This window comes from Hippocampus guttulatus, chromosome 8 (assembly GCF_054856545.1).
Source record: "Hippocampus guttulatus isolate MCC_2025c chromosome 8, RoL_Hgut_1.0, whole genome shotgun sequence".
Taxonomy (NCBI): Eukaryota; Metazoa; Chordata; class Actinopteri; order Syngnathiformes; family Syngnathidae; genus Hippocampus; species Hippocampus guttulatus.
Genome location: NC_141268.1, coordinates 21,440,578 through 21,461,819, shown reverse-complemented (window position 1 = coordinate 21,461,819; position 21,242 = coordinate 21,440,578). Strand labels below are relative to the sequence as shown.

The following is a 21,242-nucleotide window of genomic DNA, read 5'->3' as shown; positions in this document are numbered from 1 at the left end:
AATTCGCAAACAGCAGATCACAAAATGTCTCTTTTGTTTTTGTTTGAAGTTATGTTTTGTTTTATATTGGGACTCACTTGGGATAGTTGGTCAACGTGCAATTTGGCTAAAATGGCTGCTTCAAAACTAAATTTCTGCCTTGCCATTGAATTTGTACATTATGTCTCCTTCAGACTTTTATGTTTCCCGTCATGAGAGACGTTTGACGTTGATTGGTTTTGGGCACGATTGAGTTTTGGGCGCTCACGTTCAGGGATCCCCCCCCCCCCCACCCCCTCCTCCTCAAAAGGGCTAATCATCTGTCCGAGGAACAAGAATGACTCTATGAGCAGCAATTCTTTCACGCTGAATAAGCAAGAACAATACTAACAATAAAACGGATGACAAGATAAACCGAAGAAGCCCCTGCCGGTGATTCATATCTTCGACAGACGTATCTGTAGGTTTTGCTCAGAGCCAAGCGGGACACCGTCGCAATCCCCCGGCTCACACGTACTGATACGTCTCGCGGGTATTATCTTACAAAGCCCATTAAGCTACAGAAACAAAGAGGAGAGAGAGAGAAATAGAGGCTCCTAACTGTACTAACAGACACACAAGCAGAGAAACAAGTTTAATCTGAGTAAAGATATGCATTATCGGTATAAATCCCAGCATGTCCCGGATTACTGATATGTGCGCAGGCAGCTGTGCGCCATTAAAAATTGCAATGACAAGCTCTTGCCATACATTTTGCGAGGAACTTCATGCAATAAATGAAGCCCTGGCCACACCAATAAAAACACAAAGTAATGATGCTATTGTTTTTTGTTTTTTTTTCCCTTTTGCACACTTGCCCAAAGCCAGATTCGAAACACCCCAGTTCACCCGCGACACAAACAAGCGCTCGAGAAAATGAATGGATGGATGGATGGATGAATGGTTGGATAAAAATCAGCTCTTCCAGGCTCCAGCAACTGTGCGACCCTAATGAGGCTAAGCGATAGGAAAGGGAAAGTATTTGAAATGATGACAACTTGAAATCCTTATTCAAGACAATTTGTTAAAAAGTAGTTTCTCCCAACATTTAAAAGTGGTTGGGTAAAAACTGTCAAGTTTTACTGAAAAAAAATGTATTTGTATTGAGTAAAACCAGATTATATTTAGTTCAGGACCCCTTCGAATGATTGTGTTGCTTCACCCGATCAATGGGAGAAACCAAGTGAAATATGTTCTTTGCAATCATGAGTTTCATCTGCCCCGGCTCGTCGGAACACGGCATTCTGGAAATGACTTCAACCGTGCCAAAGGGCTCAGGGAAGGACCGGGTGGGTCACGTGACGTTCGCAAACTGAGCCCCAAGGCATCAGTGATGCCATTTTCAGCCCACAGCAAGTAGCAAAATGGCCGTCCCTGAGATGAATAAAAATGAGTCAATTTTGCTGCCGAGGAATTCATATTCCACGACCACCATATTCATCAGAATGCCTTTTTTAGACGAATGGGGCCGCAGAGAACACATTATTGGAAAGAAAGTGTTTGACTTGACTTCCCCTTTAAAAAAATGACTTTCCATGAAGTTAAAAATGTTGGGTTACAAAAATGAATATTAAGTGTGACAGATGAGTCGTTTTTTTAAAATGTATCCAGTGTTTCATTTATTTATTTATTTTTTCAGCGCGACCGCGACAAGAATGCGCAGACGCGAAGAGGCGTGCGAAGCTCGCAAGACGTCTGGGGTGAACAATTATTTTTGTGCCCGCCTAAAAAGGTTGTTGGCATGGTGTTCGATGGCCCCACTGTCAAAAGCGGATAGATACCAAACAGCCAATACATATTCCACGCTTTGGGAAATAAGGTCATGCAGGGCAATTCCATGCCCCGGAGTGATCTGCTGGAAAATGGCTGATGATGGCGCAGTCTTGAAGCTCAAGCACAATCTGCTGTCAAGAGGCTATCAGCTCGGAAACTCATTTTTTTTGTCCTCTTATATTGAGCTGCTTAATATGTTTTGAAAAAAAATGGCACCCACTTGCCTTCGGTGGTGCGTTCACGCTGCTTATCAAGTCTGCCTTTCCTAAGTGCGAGGTCTGCAATCTACGCTGCAAAGGCAGCCTTTGCGCGATTCAAAGCGAAATCCAACACACTCGTGCGTGTCACGCCGCAGACGATGGGACGCCAATGTTGTCCGTGCCTTCCCTCAAAAAGCATTTTAGAGCTGATACATACTTCAGCGTGGCCTTAAGTTCGTGCTCATATCCACTTTGATTCCGACCTTATAAAAATACATACAAGGAAAAAAAAAAAAAAGTCAAACATTTTGAATGTTAAAACGTTTTTTTTCTTGATGGATTTGGGCTTTTTTCTTTCTGACTGTACAGATATGTTTGCCTCTACTATTTATTACACAGCGTTTATTATTCTTTTTCATCGGGAAGAAAAATACTATGATGATAAGAACTACCAGATACACGCTAACCAGTCGACCACTGGGCCGCTCTGTCTCTCTCTCTCTCCCTCTATATATATATATATAGAGCTTAGTGGCATAGTTGCCCAGGTAACAAAACCTAACTTCAGCAGAGTCAATTTTGACTGAGAACCAACACAGACACAAAGAAAGAAACATTCTGACCATGCATTCCAGCATTCTGAATTTTTGTAATGTTGCAGCAATTTTCAAGTAACTGTGCGACCTTAAATTCACTTCACATGAACAATTTTAAGTCTCGTTAAAAGACTAAACGGACTCTCCGGGATCTGGGGGGGGTTTTGGCTACGAATACATTGAATAAATTCCCAAAGTTATGCCATAATCCCAAGCAAGACTAATCTTCTATCCTTCTACTCTTTGAGAATGTGAGGAATAAAACTGGCATTTGTAAAGATACACTGCTTCCTCGCGAGCCGATGAGGATTACGCCGATGTCTCGTGTCATCTAACGACTTTTTTCACACCCTCTTGGGTACGTGTCTGGAGCTCATTATTATTATTATTGAATTGTTGTTCTATTGCTAAAGATTATGATTTTTTTTTTTTTTTTTTTTTTTTTTGGAGCTACGGCTCCTGATGAGCAGCCATTTGTCTGTTTGGGAGCCGAGGGCATTGTGATGCGGCGCCCACAGCATACTGGATGGATGCAATCGCTCAAAGAGCGGACTGACTGACCTTTGTATCTATCACCTGGCATGACGACGACCACTGAGGTGGTCAATATGTGTTTGAATGCATGCGATGCATCACATCTGACCTGCAAATGTTGACCTGATCGATCAAATGTAGCTAAAGAGTGACTTGAATGTGATAACTTACGTTGCATCGTTTTATTTTAATGATTGATTGGTGCTTCTTAACCCTCGGGCTGTATGCAGACCATTTGTGTCCACCTTTTTTTTATTTTTTTTAATTCCTTCGAGAACGGGTGTTGCATTACTTCAGTTCACCTCTAGATGGCACTAAATTGTACGGGTGCCGAGACAACGTGTTGATTTATTCGCATCGCCGCCGTAGCTCTGCTCTCTTGCTGTTGGCCAAACAAACTTCTGCTGTTCTCCTTCAAATGTAAGATGTGTAGAAAGTCAGATTGAGTCTTCAAGGCTATTTTGGCAGGCCGCAACCTTGATCACCTTTTATGGTCAGCCGGGATGGGCTCCAGCAACTCCCCCCCCCCCCCCCCCCTCCATCCCCTGAGACCCTCTTCAGGATAAGCAGTGTTGAAAATGGATGGAAATGGAGAGCTTGATTATACAATGCCATTTTCCCACAGGGGTTCATCAATTTCAAGAGTACGGTAACAAAAACAAACAAACAAACAAACAAACAAAAAAAACGCTGCCGGAGAGAGCGAAAAATAATAAAAGAGACAAGCACTCGTCGTCAGTTGCTAGGCTGCGTTGTGGAGCACCTAAAGAAAAGCTTCATTTAGGACAGGCATAGAAAGTGCCTTGTCTCAAGCATGCTGGAGAGACGGTACACACGCCAGTACAACAATACGACCGACTTTGACGCGTTGCCAGTAAGAAACGGTAAGCGTCTACCGTGGAAAACTGCTTCTTCGAACCCATCATATCCATCCATCCATGATCTTATCCGCTTATGCTCGCAATTGTCCGCGTGCGTGCTGGACCCCCTCAACTGCAAATGTACCGTTTTGTTTGTGGTTTAATTGGTGCAAAGGTACGGCTGGATTTGCACTCGGCATCAAGTGACACGATATGGAAAAATCTTTTGCATCAAGGCAGTCAACGATCATACCCACTCATATTGTTTTCCCAAGAATTTGACCATAAAGTCGCTGTCCCACTTGAATCCATCTCAGTCTGCTAGCAAAAAAAGCAAGCTTTGGAGTTTCACCACCTCCAATGAACCAGAGCCCTAATTGCTTGGCTTTATGGGAAGTACGGATTCCGAAGAGAGCGAAAGTGCAGCCGGGGAATGGGGCCATTTTACAGCGCCTGTTTGTACGCACGTCTAAAATTTCTAGATCTTCGATCTTTTCTATTAAGGCCGTCCGAGTGCGGGTTGTGGATGTCCGTGACAGCGACGGAGCCCCATCGTAAATCTCATTTCAGGGACACTCTTTTCCAACGAGCCTCTTCAAACGGCAAAATGTCACCTCGTGCCGCCGGTAGATAAACAGACGAGGGGGAGGGAGGGAAATCTCCGGCTTCTCTGTCAAATTGAGTGCAACTCATATTCATGAGCACTAAAGCTCCCATTGGCAAGCAGCGATCGCATTTACTAGCGTAGAGCACAGAGGCTTTGCTTATTAGAGTCACGCCGGCTCGCTTGCACAGACGCGTGCGGAACATCTGATAAGAGCCAAGACACTGATATCATAATCACCTTCTTCTCACCTTGCTTTAATCCCTTAATTTCAATCTCCTGCACACGGAAAATCCCCTTTCGACCGACAGCGGCGAATGTGTGTTCTGTTGCGTCTTTAGGCAACAACACGTCAAGATTTGGACCGCCACATATCGTTGGCACCCCCGCTATTTTTTTGGAGATCCTTTCTTCTGACTTCATCTCAAACATGAGTTCATCTCACCACGCCGTGCCGCAACCTGAAAGGCAGCAATGAGGAGGATTACCGAATGAGATGCCGTGTGATTAACAGCAAAACAAAGAGGCAGAGAAGGTCCCCTAACCTTACTGAAGACCGCAGGAATATTCGTAAATCTCACAGGGCGCAGAGAGTCCCTAAAATATCCCCCACCATGACGTTAAAGGTCGACTCAAAGATGCTATCGTTACTTTGGTGACAAAGCTTCACCGGCCAGGGCATTTCTAGTGCGATGTTTGGGGCTAGCATCAAGAATTAGCATTCCCACTTGTGTGCGGTGGCTTGCAAATACACTGCCGCACATTCAAATCATTTCCAATTATTGAACTGCTGATTTAGTTAGTGCGGCTCGCATCTGACCGCGCGTGTGACACTTTCACTTTCTTCATCTTGTTGGGCGTTACATATTCATCCGACATCAGCTGCCGACTACATTATTCATGAGTGAAAAATTCATGCGCAATTAAAAAGTTTGTGCCCTCTGCATTTCCAAATACATTGTCCGAGATGTTATTCAAACAAATAGGTCAGTGGATTTGCACTGCTGGGCTAATGTCAGATAGTTTGCTGGTCAGTCAGTGAGTTAGCGAGCCAAAAATAGCAAGACAGCGCTTCGTATGCAACACTCTGTGTGTCTGTGGAGCAGAAACATCAGCCAAATTGTGCGGTCAACTTCACGAGCATTCAAGTTGGCTGTTGCTCGAAAGGGGCTCGGTATCTTTGTCCTGCCTCACTCATCATGTCATCGGTGGAAAACACAGTGTGGGGTTTTTATAGCAGGTACTGTAGGTCATGTTTAATTTCACACTTGATGAGTTGACAAGCGCTCCAGAGAATCAGCTATTTGCATATCGGTCATTAAATGGTGCATTTTCCATAATATGTCGCCTATAAATGACCATTAATATGTGTAGGGAGCACAGAGTGGGGGGTCGGGGGGGGGGGGGGGGGAGTAATCTTGACTGTTGCTTAAAAAAAAAAAAAAAAATGGATGACCTGCCCCACCTTGGCAGCCTTCACACCTTCCGAGTTGGCAGCGATGCAGAAACGCGGCGCACCACAACATGAGCTCTCCGGCAAAGTTAGGGCGGACCTCCTCCCGGGAGGACGAGGAGACTCTGTGAACCATGACGTCCGGGTGAACAAGTGGCTGTTTACAAAGCAGCTGGTCTTCCATGTCCAGCGAGGAGAGGTTTAAAACCAAGTCATGCGCAGCCAAGCCCACCGGGCAGCAGAGGCCAAAGATGGCCCGCTCATTCCCAGAGATGAAGCGACACTTCCCGCCTCAAAGAAATGCACATCCGCGGAAATGCAGACAAAGGAAGTAAGTGACAACGGCGCGTTAAATGAGCGACAGTGGCAATCAATAACATCCAACGTGCTCTTCCGAGTACTTATTCAACAGCGCGCGCACATTAAAATGATCCAAGTATGATTCAGGGCCACACAACTCCACCAGTTTTATCCTGTCCCATCCTAACAGGTGCTTATGTTGTCTCTCTCACAACTTTGTGAAGTTCCAAAGCCACTTTCAAGTGACAGCCAGAGTCTGGCCACGGGAGCACTTCCTATGATGCAGCAACAACCACATTCCCCCACGAATTATGTACTACAATAATGAATCTTTTGTCGACGATCTATGCCAGCGACGTATCGTGACGGACGGAAGACAGAAGCTCTGCATCCGCCCATTACCATCCGCAAAACAGATGTTGAAAGGTCTCTTTTGCAAAGGAGTTCTGAAGAAATCCGATATTCGGTCTTGAAAAACTCGGTTCAGTGAAATTGCCCTTGGATGATTGAATGGACGGCTCGGATTGCGTGTGTTGTGAACTCTGCGCTGAGGCTTGAAGCCTGATACCAGCGAGCGCTTAGCAACAGATTTCGCAGCATCACGCGTGGGACAGATGGACTCGGCAGCTGTCTCATCCTTGTCGCTGCCGCGTCTTGTTGTTCTTTTTTGTTGTTGTTGGCATACAGTAGTTGGGATTACGCAACGGTGTCACTCACATGCTGTTCAACTGTGCACCGGGGCGGTCTTAAAGCCGCTTTGAAAATGCTAATGTATCATCATGTCATTAGCATTATATCAAAGCGCGATTGCAGCGTCAGCGATGAATACGAGACATATGGCGGGAAATTGCTGTCTTTCATTTGCACGTGCATCTCAAAGCGTGTGACCTTTGACCCGGGCATGAGGCGAACACAAAGGTGCCTCATTTAAGCGTTTGGAAGTTTCTAAATGTGCAGATATAATACGGTATGTAGCATATAACTGATGGAGCAGCATCAACTGTCTCTGCGCTATTTCAAAATAAAAAATAAAAAACAAAAATCTTTTTGGGTTAGCTAGTTAGACCATCTCATTTAAGTTGAAATACTAATCAGCATTCTTTGCAGAGCATAAAGAATATATGCTTGTGAGTATTGTTATACACTCTTTCTGCATGTGTTGTTACTGCTTAGGTTAAAATATACACTTTTTAAAGTTTCGTAATTACCACATTCATGCTAGCTCCAAGAGTTCACGTATGGTATTTTGCATTAGCATTTAGTCAGCAGACTTTTTATAAGGTAAAGTTATGTGGTGTGGTTCAATACCAGTGCAACTTTCTTAGTTTCACCTTTGGATTTAAAGTAAACTTCAAGTGAGTGGGCAATAAAGAGTTTGTAGCAAGAATTTGGCATCTGCTAAACTGCTGCTTGTTGTTACGTCGCCTGCCGCCATTGCTCGACCTCATGACTGTTGGTTTTGTTTGGAACTCATTTTTGTTGGCAATTAATGACAAAAATAGATAATAAAATTGATATGCTATGCCACGTATCACACAAAACTCAAAAGTTAGATCACTTGTTCGTCGAAGTACCACCGTAATTGCGTTGATGACGTCTTTTAGCATTTCTAGCCTAGCGTCGGCTGAATTCCGTGTGAATATTTCTTAGTTGGCGTCTTCCTTCGGCTGTTTCTCCGCCCGTCTCGTTTGAGTTTTATTTTGTATGATTCCTCGCTTTCAGTTGCCTCCGCCTTTTGTCTTTGTTGTTTTTCGTTAGTCGTGCCAAATTCGATTCCTTACATTCGATGCTATTATGTGAGTAGGAATGGCCGATGTGATTGACTACGAACCAGTCCAACCCGCACTCCGCCTCTCACCCTAAACCACACTCGTCGATAGGCGCCAGCTCACCCCCATGACCCTAATGAGGACGAGCACTATTGAAAAACCTGATGGATGGACTCCCCTACAAACACCCCCCCTCCTCCCCCCGCTGTCTAAGCCAGTTCCGATTATACAGAGTGGCATAAAAGCGTCTTAAGAATCACCTGCCACTTGACTCTTGGAATCGATGATGGGGCATCAACTGTGGCGCCGGTGGGAAGCCTTCGCTCTCCATCTTCCACCCCCTCACAAGCGATTCCATCCCAGGGTCGCATAGTTAACAGGGCTGACGCAGTGGGTGCCCTGAGGGAGGGAGTTGGGGGGGTGCGGGGGAGGGGCTCATAAAGTGACTGAGGGCTGACCATCCCTAACCGCCGACAAGCCATGTGAAGACTGCGCGTGAGTACTCGAAGCTCCCCCGAGCGTGAACCGCCCAAGCGCCAGTCTGACGGATCAATTAGCAAGCTTAATCGGCGGGGTGGTTGGTTGGGGGGGTGGGGGGGGGGGCTTGCGGTGTGCCACCCGGTTCAGCGCTGTATCCGCCCTCTTTATTGCCGCGCCACTGTCGTCTGTCAGTGGCCCCCTGGCTCTAATGACGCACTATCGCGCCACCGCCTTTCCTTTAACGCGGCATTGATGTTGCAGCTTGGTAAACGGTAATCAATGTCTTCACAACTGTGGGCTGCTCTAAATGATTTTTTTCCCTCCCTCTGTTTTCTCTTTCAGGAGAGCCGCATCTGCCTGTATTACTGGCAAGGACATAAATCTGTCGACTCTCTGTGAGCAGACTTGCAAAGTACATTGAATTAAACTTGTGGACAAGTAGCTTAATACTATCGTAAGTGCTGTAGGAAAGTGAGATTCCTGTTGCGTGGGCCTTTGATTTATGGGCATGAGAGATACTGCCTTCCTTGGAATTGGCAGCATCTTAAAGGATTTTTATTGTTATTATTTTTTTGTGACATAAATTACAATCGGCCCTTTCTGCCACCTGGGTTACTGCTCCATGGCATCCCCATCATGTACACGCTGCTTAAACCATGTGTCTGATAAAACACAATTCGGCTCGGAAGTGCATTTATTTCGGTAAACTGAGATGCCGCTTTTATGCAGACATTTTACAAGAATATCAGAAAAGGGCCACGTCTATAAGACCGGCAAGCTAGGAGCCTATCAGACCAGAAACCTGACAATGCGATCAAACAACCAACGTAATATTTCCACTTACTAGTACTGCCGTACTCATGTAATTGAGTTCCCTCATCCCAGGCAAAGTCACCTTCATTATTTCAGAGAAAAATCACAATCAGAGCACAACGTGGGTATTTGAGCTCGACTTCGACTTGGGACAGGAGCCACTAACATGGATATAATGTTTTAAAAATAACATTCTAACACCATCGTTTGCCTTCATTTTAAGGGGATTGTGGTTTTTGTTACTTTTTTTTTTGTACGTCTTTGCTGAGACTAACTTGCCAAGAAACCATTGAAACAAGGTTCAATAAAAGGTCACGGTCTTCCACCCCTGACGGATTCCCACACCTAATTGCAGAGTTAGAGCCATCGATCACCTCCATATGGGGACATTTCTCTCACTTTTTTTCCCTGTAGAGCACTTGGCTCATCTTAAGTACAGAGCACACACACACACAATACTGTAGAGGGCACATTTGACACCCCCCCCCCCCTTGAAAAGTGCATGCACCCCGATGGAGTACTTGAACATTTGTAACCTTTGCCAAGATCACAAGTCGTAACAGTCAAAAGAAGCAAGTCACCCACTGGAATGAGTGGCCTCCAGTGTGTGCATGTCATCAGCGCGGCGAGGAGCCACTCCATGCCAAAGGTGGAAAATAAAAAGAGAAGCAGCCACGGCTGCGGCATAAAATACTTGCCGTGCTAATCAAACGTGACATTAGCGGCGCATTAACTTGCAACATGCGACTAATGACGTTCGCTCATGTGCGCGCTGCAGCGCAGCAACGTGACAGCTTTGCTTTCCTGTTCCTTTTCCGCCACGGCGATTTTTTTGGTTTGTTTGTTGTTGTTGATGAAAAAGCAGCCAGTGGCACGGGAAGGCGCGGACTTTTCCCAGTCTGTCGCCGTTTGCTGCGCGGGCATTTGGCCGCCGTGGTCGGAGGAGCGCTCGGCGGAGAGCGTCCAAGTTGCCCGAGCAAAACGCATCCGTGTTGGGCTGCATCAAGTGGCTGCAAAGCGCACTTGACTTCCTCGCGGTGTGCGAGGGAGACGCGGAAGACGCTTGCTGATGTTCATATTTGCCATCCATTGACCTCGCGAGTCTCACTTGGCGACATCTCAACGCACGCGAGCTGCGGCGAAGCCCGAGTGGCAACAAGTGACGAACATGTTCCGCGCGCCCTCGGCACGCAAACGCGCGCGGCAGATCGTCCCGACGCACGTGCTTGCTTACCTTTGCGTCCGACTCGGAACCAGGCTGTGCGTGCCACCTCTTCTGTGAGGGGGGTGGGGGGGGGGGGCGAATGTATACGATATCCCGTGTGCTGGCGGGCTTCAGAGTCGCCCGCGTGCGTCCCCCTCCTGTCTTCGCATCCACGCACGCCGCGCGTCTGGGGCAGGACGAGGCAAGCCTCTCTCGGCCCGGCGAGATTTGAGAGAAAAGCCCCTGGTGGTGATGGAGGGAGATGCACAACAAGGAGGGAGAGAGAGACGGAGAGGGAGGGAGGGAGGGAGGGAGAAAGAGAATCATGCGTTGGTCATCATTCCTGATTATACTGTGCATCGATTTTTTTTTCTTTTACACTTGCAGTGTGTCCCAACGTTTTCCACTCGAAATTTGCCCCAGCACCCAACCAAAGTGCTACAAAATATTGGAAAATTGAATGACCTCATCTCATACTGATGTACTGCGTGGTTCATACCCTTTAAGGCAAGTTCGATTCGCAATGAAATTCAAGACCAACTTCCCAATCTGCTCCTTGGAGTGCCGACTCGAAGCACATCGGTGCTCTGTTGCTTCCACTGTCGTGATTGTGCGATGTAACCACGAGAGTCGTGATGTATTTTTTTTAAAAGAGAATACTTTTTTTTAAAAATTATTTACTATCATAAAAGCCTGCCGTGTTAATGTGTTGAGATTTTTGAAAGATTCATTTAAGACCATTTTAATGCGAATCAAGGCCTCGCTTTTAGAAAATTTGATTCAAAAGCTTTTTAACTCCACTCAGATCAAGTGTATTTCTAGAGCGATTTAAAACAACCACAGCTATATGCAAAGTGCGGTACACGGAGCAAACATAATTCATCCAGCAACAAAAAAAATAAAACAATACATTAAAACTCATTCACTCCCAAAGACGTTTTTAAACGTCTTTTCGGACTTGGTCCAGAATTGGCTGGTACTGAATGAGTTAAAAGACAGTAGAAAGGACAAAAAACGTTCAACTAAAAATCCAGTCTCATGCTCAAGCATCCGCTTAGTTCTCGGTACCTCCAATAGTGTTTGGTCCGCAGACCTGGTGCGTCGGGGCGGAGGAGCTCAGAGAGGTAAGATGGGGCGAGCCCATCGAAAGGTTTGGAAACAAATCAGAGAATCTTCAAAAGAACTCTAAGATATACCGGGAGCCAGAGTAGGATTGATGCGCTCCCTCTGACGAGTCCCAGCCAAGAGGCGAGCAGCAGCATTTTGGACCAACTGGAGACGCTTTACGGAGGATCGGCTGACTCTAAAGTAAAGTGCATTCCAGTCATCCAGCCGAGGTGTGACGAAGGCATGAATGACTGTTTGGCTTAAATCAAGCCAGCTGCCTAAAATGAAAGAAGCTGGAGTTCACAACGGCACCAATTTGCCATGTGTAATCCGGTCCCGTTTATTTCAACACAAAGCTGAGATACTCCTGGGAAGACATGACTGATTGTTGCATGAATGGCAACAGGTGGATGCATTGTACCTTCTGTCATCTAATTGAAGCAAACTTGTTGCTGCCATAGAAAGATGAACAAAGATGTTTTTGGAATCAGTCAAGAATAATTTCTGGAAAAATGACGTGGAACGGGTCTATTTCCTGTGACGCATTGCACGATAATTACTGGAGCATTTGCGGTTAGATGATGAAACAGCTCCAATGTAATTATTTTAATTGTGTACAATTAAGCATTCTCAGTTTTTTTTCTCATTCTCAGAGATTGTGCAATGCATTATTTTTTGGCGCCATCGCTCAACTGTCATTTGGTTTATTTAATAAAGAAACATGTTACTTATAGTTTTTTTGTTCGTTTGTTTGTTTTTACTTTTCTTCAAGACAGCCATATTTGAAAGTGGCACGGACAAGTGCGCGACGAATACCACAACGGCGGTTCAGAAAACCACATACGAGCAAACTGGACCGTGCATTATTGAAGCTTTCCACATGATTCCTTTTTTTTTTTTTTTCTTTTGAGTGTGGGTGGGAGAAGGTGAGAGTGGTGAGTGCGCTTGCTGCTTTGAAGTGGATGCACTGCTCATCACAATGTGTGTGTGTGTGTGTGTGTGTGTGTGCGCGCGCGTGTGTGTGCGGAACGACAATCTATTGGAAGGCGAGAGCGACACAAAAGGCAGAGTAGTTTGTGCCCAGCCATCACAAACATCTCTCTGGTACTTCAGTCAGAGGGTTGAAAGCTGAAAAAAAAAAGTGATGCAGCAATAGAACCTTCAAAGGCGAGGATGGAGTTTTGGGTTTTGTCTACATCCATCCATCCATCTATTTTCAGTATCGCTTATCAAGTTCAAGGTCATCGGGTGCTGGCGCTCGCAAAGATTTGCAATATGATCTTTAATTAAAAATGTCGATGGACAGTCTTGCAGAGTATCAAACTAATAAGCCGAGAGCGACCTGATGTTGTGATGTTTGCTGAAGTCACCGTTTTACATTTGGCGTCGCCCAAGCCGGAAGATGCGTTTTCAAGCAAGCTGCTCACATGAATTCAAAAGCCCAGAAAACTGGCACGGTTGCATTTTTCACTCATTTTATCCCAAGTTTTGGTTGCGTTAGCATGATTAAACATCCAGTCTTCATTGACTCGAACCGGACTTCATTTCATATTATTTTAGGATGTCCGCAGAAGGGGGTTGGAATTTGGGATACTTTCCGTGGCTTAAAATGTTTTGCCAAAGCCGCTTTCAGGTGAGACCAGCCAACAGTGATCAAAAAAGAAATAATCAAACCGAGCCAAACTGTCCCAGCCACTTTCTGAAGTATTTTTGGTCTTGCAGCATCAGTGCGTTCATGTCGGGCACATGGAGAGGGAAAAGCTCTTCTGGTAGCACGAGAGTCTCGTATCCTGGAGCTGGATCACAGTCCCGCAGCAGGGGATGCAAAGTGCCGCGACTTGATAATCTCCACTGATGTGGCGGTTTCTTCTTTCAAGGCGCTCGCGATCGCCTTCAAAGACGAGATGTCAGTTGGAACAATATTCAGAGTCCCTGCCACTGCACATCTATTCATTCATTACAACATTCTGGATCGAAAACTAGTCGGGTCTCCTGGCGAGAGGAGATCAGAGGATCTTTTGAAGCTGTTGAGATGAAAAAAAACACACAAAAAAAACCGCACAACATTTAATGTGAGATGTGAAGTTAAAAGTTCAAAAGATCAAAAAAAACATTGTTCGATTGTCGGATCAAAAATTGTCACAAAACCAACACGAGTCATTCGTACTTCCATTTTGTCCACCGATTATATCCATCATGGGTTTTTTTTCCCAGCTCTTTTCCACCAATCCGTCTTTTCGACAAATACCCCCTTCACAAAGCATTTCCAATCAATCCGCAATCCATCGTGCCGCCCACACGCTCGCACCTGCCAATCTGTCCGTCTTTGTCGACCAAAAAAAACGACACGAAAGATCAAACTCAATTACAAAACCGAGCGACGTCATTTTCAGAATCCGCAGCTGGGCCTTTAACTCATTCAATGCCAGCCGTATTCAGAACCTTCTTTATCCTATCATGTGAATTAAAAAAAAAAAAATCAAGTCATAAAGACGTACTTCGCAGGGAACCAAACTGAAATCGTGAGCAAAAGACGGTGATCTGAATTATGCATGAAATTGGTGAAATCGTTCCACCCCCGATAAATATATCAATTGATCAACACATCCATCCATACTGAAAAAAAAAATTGTGGAATTTACTTGAACTATATGGTGCTTACCCAAAAGAGACTCGTCTGTATCCGGATACATTTCTATTGGTAGATGTATAGCTTACTTTAAAAAATAATAAAGAAAGAAATAGATGCATCAGGGTGATTTGATTTATATAATTTCATAGAAATCATCCATCCATCCATCCATTTTCTGATCCGCTTTATCCTCACAAGGGTTGCCGGGGGGGCTGAAGGCTATCCCACCTGCCTTTGGGCAGTAGGCAGGGGATACCCTGAACCGGATGCCAGCCAATCGCAGGGCACACAGAGACGAACAACCATCCACGCCCACACTCACACCTAGGGACAATTTAGAGTGTCCAATCAGCCTGCCATGCATGTTTTTGGAATGAGGGAGGAAACCGGAGTACCCGGAGAAAACCCACGCAGGCCCGGGGAGAACATGCAAACTCCACACAGGAAGGCCGGAGCTGGAATCGAACCCGGTGCCTCTGCACTGTGAAGCCGACGTGCTAACCACTGGACTACCGGGCCGCCCTCATAGAAATCAAATTCAATAAATTCAACAAATACTTGTTTTTTTTTTGTTTGTTTTTTAGTGCATGAATCATCCATCAATGGATCAGATTCACCAGTCCATCCCCCAGCACGTGCATGCATCCTTCTTGTCCTTCAACGCATCTCGCTCGCACACTAATGCACACTTCATCTCCGGTCGCACATTTTTACCGCCAGTCTCTTATTGATCTTCCGAAAAAGGTTTTCGAGGCTCCGCATTAGAACGCGTAAAGTGCTGTCAGATCAAAGGCCCACCATGAGACCGGGGTCCAAATTTAAAGACCCTTTCTGCCAACCAGCCTATCAAGAAGTTAATGTGTTCAAGAGCGCAGCTAGAAATTTTTTCGGTGGGGGTGGCCAAGTGTGACAAAACACCTCGCCGAGAGAAGTCCAGATGCGGCCGTGACTGTGCGTGCGCGTGCGTCATTCTTTATCATACCAGCCACAGCCGGGGTTTCAGGAAATCACACCTCTCCAGAACGATGCTGGTCAACACACTTCATCATCAAGCAGGAGCAAGTCCAAGTGAAAAGCGACGAAATGCTGAGATGATTTGATGAGATAACTACATTTTACATTCTTTTCTTTTGTACATTTTACATTCTTTTCTTTTGTGCGCTATTTCCTGATTCATGAGCTAACAGCCATTCAGAGTGATCACACGCGGTCGACGCCATTTTGCCAAACTGCCGTCAATGGCTCATTCGTTCAAATCATATCTAAAGAGCACAATCACACAAAAATCTCAATTTTTCACAATTCAAAACGTTGCTTTTTACTTCTGTAAATTATTCATTTTGATTTATTTTGTCTGGACAATATGGTTTTTTTTTTTTTTTTTTAAATTCAAGGCGGATTCATTTAATATTTGCATACTATTTCGATACGCAGTTGACATTATAAACTTGTGGCAGAGGATCAAGAGAGTCTAAGAACCAAGCATCCATGTGAAAATGGCAGAAGACTCTCACACATCAAAAATTTCCCCCAAGTGTGGGGGTACCTAGAGAGTGACGGCGGAGGGGACCATGGCCACCCCCACCCACCATGAAGCTCTGCCCCTGGGCATGCTAAAAAAAAAATAATAATAAAATAATAATAATAATAATAATATAAATAAGGCTTGTTAGCCTTGAGGTGATCATGACTAGCTTGTTTTATACATATTTATCGTGTATCTGTTTGTGACTCAGACACATTTCTTAATATACACGAAAAAAATTTATGATTTACAGTATATTCATTTCTTCTAATCTCTTTTCATCCATTATTTTATGTAGCTTTTTTCCAACTTATGTATTTTTTTTTTTACAGTGCTGCAGTGTTTCCTTATTGGTTGTCAAGTTGTGAAATGTACAGCTGTGCAAAATGCAAGGGTTTTTTTTTTTTGTTTGTTTGTTTTTTTTGCATACTTGTCAGCTCACCATTCGATAGCAAAAAGCCACGACTTTTTGGCCTCAATATGCAAAAGGTTGCTGAATCACTGCTGTTTTCGGACCGCACCAGAAGAGCTCATCCAGCGCATTAGTTTGACCCTGAATGATGGTTTTCTATTCATGCAAGTAATTTAAATAGAACCAGCCAATGCTCAAAAATAGTACTGACATTCCTTTCAGCAAGTGAAGGAATAATAATAATAATACTAATAGATTTTATTTATAAGCGCCTTTCAAGACACCCAAGGACACTTTACAATAACAAAAAACACAAAATAATACGGGTTGAGCAGCGGCAGCCAAAACGCGCCAGCGTTCACTCAACCCAAAAGTCAGAAACGTGAAACAATTGGCAACAGTATTAAGTATTAAGTATTGAGGGAGTTTTTAGCCCCGCCCCACTTTCAATAGTGCTGCAGCATTTGAGGTCGATCCCTTCTGACCTCACACTTGATGCCACGCGGCCACTTGCACCTCAGATTGGATGCCAGGTCACAACAAAATTGGGATTGACAAGCACGCTGGCGCTCTCCACCTTGACGCACCTCAGACGGCAATCAGTCATTCCCGAGTTTGCTGCCGCGCAGCTCTCTGACAGAAGCGGGGAAAGCATGATGGATTGATGAAGGGGAGATGGAGCGCTTTTTATTAAAAATATGGTAGCGCACTGACTCGACCGATATACTGCAGACATGTCAGCAGCGGCACCTTGGCAACGCTTGGGACTTTCCTCCTGAGGGGTGGATGGAATTACTTTCATTTGTAGTCCAGTTCTTGTAATGAGGGGGGTGGTAACAAGAAAATGCTTACAATATCTCTGTTATTTATTTCAAAGGAGAATTTGAAAATTTGGGACAGATTTTAGGTATATGGGACGGTTTACCCCCACTGGCCCATGCACTCTTTTTTTTCGTTTTAAGTCGACTATATCTACTTTTAAAAAAAAAATCTTTTATCGATCTAATATCGATGATTCTATTGTGTGCAGCCATAAAATTAAGTCAATTCAACACTGCATTTTTTTTTTCAGTGCATGAACTTTTGTTGCATGAAAAACTGACCAGGTCACATTTCTGCGATGTTTATGGGGACTATGACTACAAGCTACAGCGTAGCGGTGTGCAATGCCAAGATTCAACCAATCGACGTCAAAGTTCAGAATCGATTTTCATGAGTCGATTTCAAAAGGCAAACAGAAGCTACCACTTCCCTCCAGCAGAAGGCAGCGCGGAGTCAATTGGTTGTGGCGAGTCAGCGGCCTCCAAGTGCTCAGCAGAGTCACATGACGTCATCTGAATGAGCCAAGAAGGACTGACTTTTATCTGGCTGCATTGATGGAAGACCTTAATTCAAATTATATACTGTTTATGGTTTATATTGCTAAGAATTATTTTTAAATGTTATAAGAAAATCATTGTATTGATTGAGGAAAAATACCAAAAACCGTAATATTGAATCGCAAATCGCAGTACAGTATAATCAATAATCGTGTGACGATTAGATTTAGATCACAAGTTTTGAGATTTTCCAATCGAATCGGGAGGTAATTGAATCGTCCCACCCGGACTATAAGAATACGTGTGAAGAATACCCGCAGGAAGATCAAAAACGTGCATCGCATATTTGATTTCTTACTTTTGAAAATGGATTTTATGCTTCGGGGAGTGACCAGCTCCTATTTTGGACGTAAAAAAAAAAAAAAAAAAAAACTGGCCTAAAAGTTACATTTGCATGAAATCATATACGAGAGGGAGGGGGGATGTAAAGCGATGGCGAGGCGCTTTTCACATCTCACCGACGACTCGTCACGCTCCAGTATTATACAGCAATTACAGACAAGGCTCACCTCTATGGACTTCGTTTGTTCACTGTAATTCTCCCAACGTAGTGATTAATTTGATTTTCGCAGGCTTTAAGCTGCAGGCTCGGCTCCATGACACATTTGAGAAAAAGAAAATGGACTTCAAAGGAGTCAAAGTGATGCCAGTGGCCTCTTTTTCATTAATTTTTTCTTGGGCGGAGTGGGGGGGGGGGGGGATCAGCATGAAATTCACGTCCAACAAAACGATAAGCACTTGATAAACACTTTTGCACAAATACAAACACATGTGGCAAGTGTGGCTTTAAGTGCACGCTGATTCCGTACGGAGTCATTTTAAGCCAAGTGTGTTATTAAAGTTGTTTGTCGCGCTATTAACCCTCAAGCCCCACACACACACACACACAGACACACACTAAAACTGGCATGTTATGGCAGTAATGTCAGTAATGTTGATAAAGGTGATTCGCAATCTGCTGACTGGGCGAGATGGGGAACAGATCAATGGGGAATGTATGTCGTGGAAGTAAATGCAGTCGTTAAACTTTCCATGTCTGGGATCAGGCTGACCAACAATTGCATCCCTTGTTATCAGAGGAAACGTGATTACGAATACTGTAGTTGTACTTTTTTTTTTTTGCGCCCAAAGCGGAAATTGCGTCATCATATATATTTACTGTATGTCTTTACGCATGTCTCGCAATTATCTTCAAACATGCAAAATGTATTTAGGAACACATTTCTGAATTTTTTTGATAGGGTCCTTAAGTAAAAGGGTTAAATCTGTACTTTAGAGAAGCATTGCCCGCCGCCCCCACCCCCCACCAGTATTTGTACAGAGTGAGTGCCTCTGCCACTTCTGCTGGTTTCAGGGTTCATTTTTGCATGACTCGACAGCGGTGGCTCAGTGAAGCTGCACATCGGAGTGCTCCGACTTCCACCTTCGGCGAGAGCGTGGCGTAGCATTCTTATCAACTCCCCGCCCTCATTGGCGATAAATTGGAAGCGGTGGAGAAGACGTCGGTGGACTGGATGGCGCGGATCGCAGTGGCAGCCTCGACTTTATCAAGGCAAGCCGAGTGTTCTTGGGGCCACGGCAACAAGGTTATTACGACGGAAACAAAAGTTGAAAAAGCTTTTCGTCAAAAAGAATAAAAAAGAAAATCATCTCCGTTACTTTAGCGCAGTGGTGGGCAAACCTTTTGGCTCGGGGGCCGCATTGACTTTTAAAATTTGACAGAAGGGCCAGGTCAGCACGAGCTATGGTACATTAAAAATAAACTGCATTTGTTGACAGTCCATATCAAACATCAACAGAACAAAAGCATGAAACTACGGTATTAATATACTTTTTTTAAATGACAAAAGTGTTGTTGATGACCTATTTTAGCCTGTGCATCGCTGCAGATGGGTTGTGATCAGACCAGCAGAAGTAGAGCGATACAGAGGTACTAGGTGGTCGAAAAGATTGCCCCACCCCCCCCCCCCCGTGTTCTGCAACTTCAAGTCAATGCGCCACCTGGCGGTGAAATGCCTGTCATTACAAGTCCAATTGAAATGAATGCAATCATTCACATCGAACCTTAATTGTGGACCAACCTTCGGCGGGCCGGATTAAAAAGACCACCGGGCCGGATTCGGCCCGCGGGCCGTAGTTTGCCCACCACTGCTTTAGCGCATGAATCTTTGGAGTCGATTTTAAACGCACTTAAGAAGTTGTCATCTTCGCAAACAAGCGACGGAAAGTGAGATGCTTTATTTGAAAGAAATCAATGCGACTCTGGTGAGAAGCAAGATGACACACTGTTGCACTTGAAAGCTTGTGGACTGCTATGCAGTACTTGTATTTCATTGGTGGATGGTTGTTTTTAAAATGTCTTGAAAATATTTTACAACAAAATACCTTTGACGTGGTGTGTGCTAATCTTGCTCACAAGAAATAATTTTTTTAAAAAAATCAAACTAAGCCCCATACTAAAACTAATAAAAGGTAAGCTAAAACGAATCCTTTTTGGGGGGTAAACAAAGTCATAAAAAGGAACAAACCACCCCACCCCCAAAAAAAACAAAAGAAATCCTGAATTCCTGAATCAATATCTCTACAATCCACTGCGACTGTTTGACTTTGCAATTAGTGCATGCGGCTTCTTTGAAATTTGAAATCTTTTCAAAGGCCGATATTTGATACAACTTAGCGTAATGGTCACTCGCAGCACACGCTGCATGTGCCTGAGAGAGATCACAGGCCTTTTTTTCATGTTCTTTCACATCTCTGTGTTTGATTAGTACTTTCTCGGCTCAAGTCTTGAGGGCTGCGGCGGCCACATCAAGACCAGCTTGATCAAACGCGCAGAAATGGACTCCGCTACACGCGCCTGCCTGATAATGTCTTAAGTACTACACACAAGTATTAATGTTATGCTAAAAAAAAACAACAACAAAGTCGTTTAGCCAATGCGCACGTGTATTTGGATTCTCTTCCGTAGCCTATAAGAAACGCTGCAATGTAAAAGACAGCGAGTCTTGATTAACGCCGGGCAGATTTCAGCCGATGCATCGAGAAAAAAAAAAAAAAAAAAAAAAAAGTGATGAAAATTCAGCAGCTTGTCAGCCTCCAAGCGTTATGAATTCCCCCTTCAGCCAGACTTATATTCTTAAAGAAAATGAATTCCGCTGACTGATTTGCTTGTGTTCTCGCCTCATCGTACGCCACAGCCGCAATCGCTCGGCTGGAACTGGGAGAGGCAAAACTATCGATTGAGGGCTCGTCACTGGGTGGCGAAAAGATCCATTTGAAGGCGTTTAGCAACTTCGCTATGACGACAACCCGATCGTTGAATAGTAGCTTTGAATCGGCGGTTTGGTTTTTTTTTGTTGTTGTTGTTGTTAATCTATCCATTCGATAGATTACACTGCAGTAAAGTCAATACCGTCGATGTTTGTATTGGTCATATCCTTAAAATAGATTTTTAAAAGTTTGCATGTTCTCCACGGGCCTGCGTGGGTTTTCTCCGGTTTCCTCCCAAATTCCAAAAGCATGCATGGCAGGCTGATTGAACACTCCACATTGTCCCTAGGTGTGAGTGTGAGCGCGGAAAGTT

At 44.5% G+C, this 21,242-nt stretch overlaps 1 protein-coding gene across 2 annotated transcripts in view; it reads right to left on the bottom strand.

The window, feature by feature from the left end:
* Window positions 1–21,242, bottom strand: part of cdh22 (cadherin 22) — a 168,774-nt gene that overhangs the window by 115,198 nt on the left and 32,334 nt on the right. For both annotated transcript variants that reach the window (XM_086118059.1, XM_086118058.1), the window contains exon 2: window positions 10,635–10,847. The gene's annotated coding sequence lies outside the window, so the exon portion shown is untranslated. The remainder of the gene's footprint in view (window positions 1–10,634; window positions 10,848–21,242) is intronic.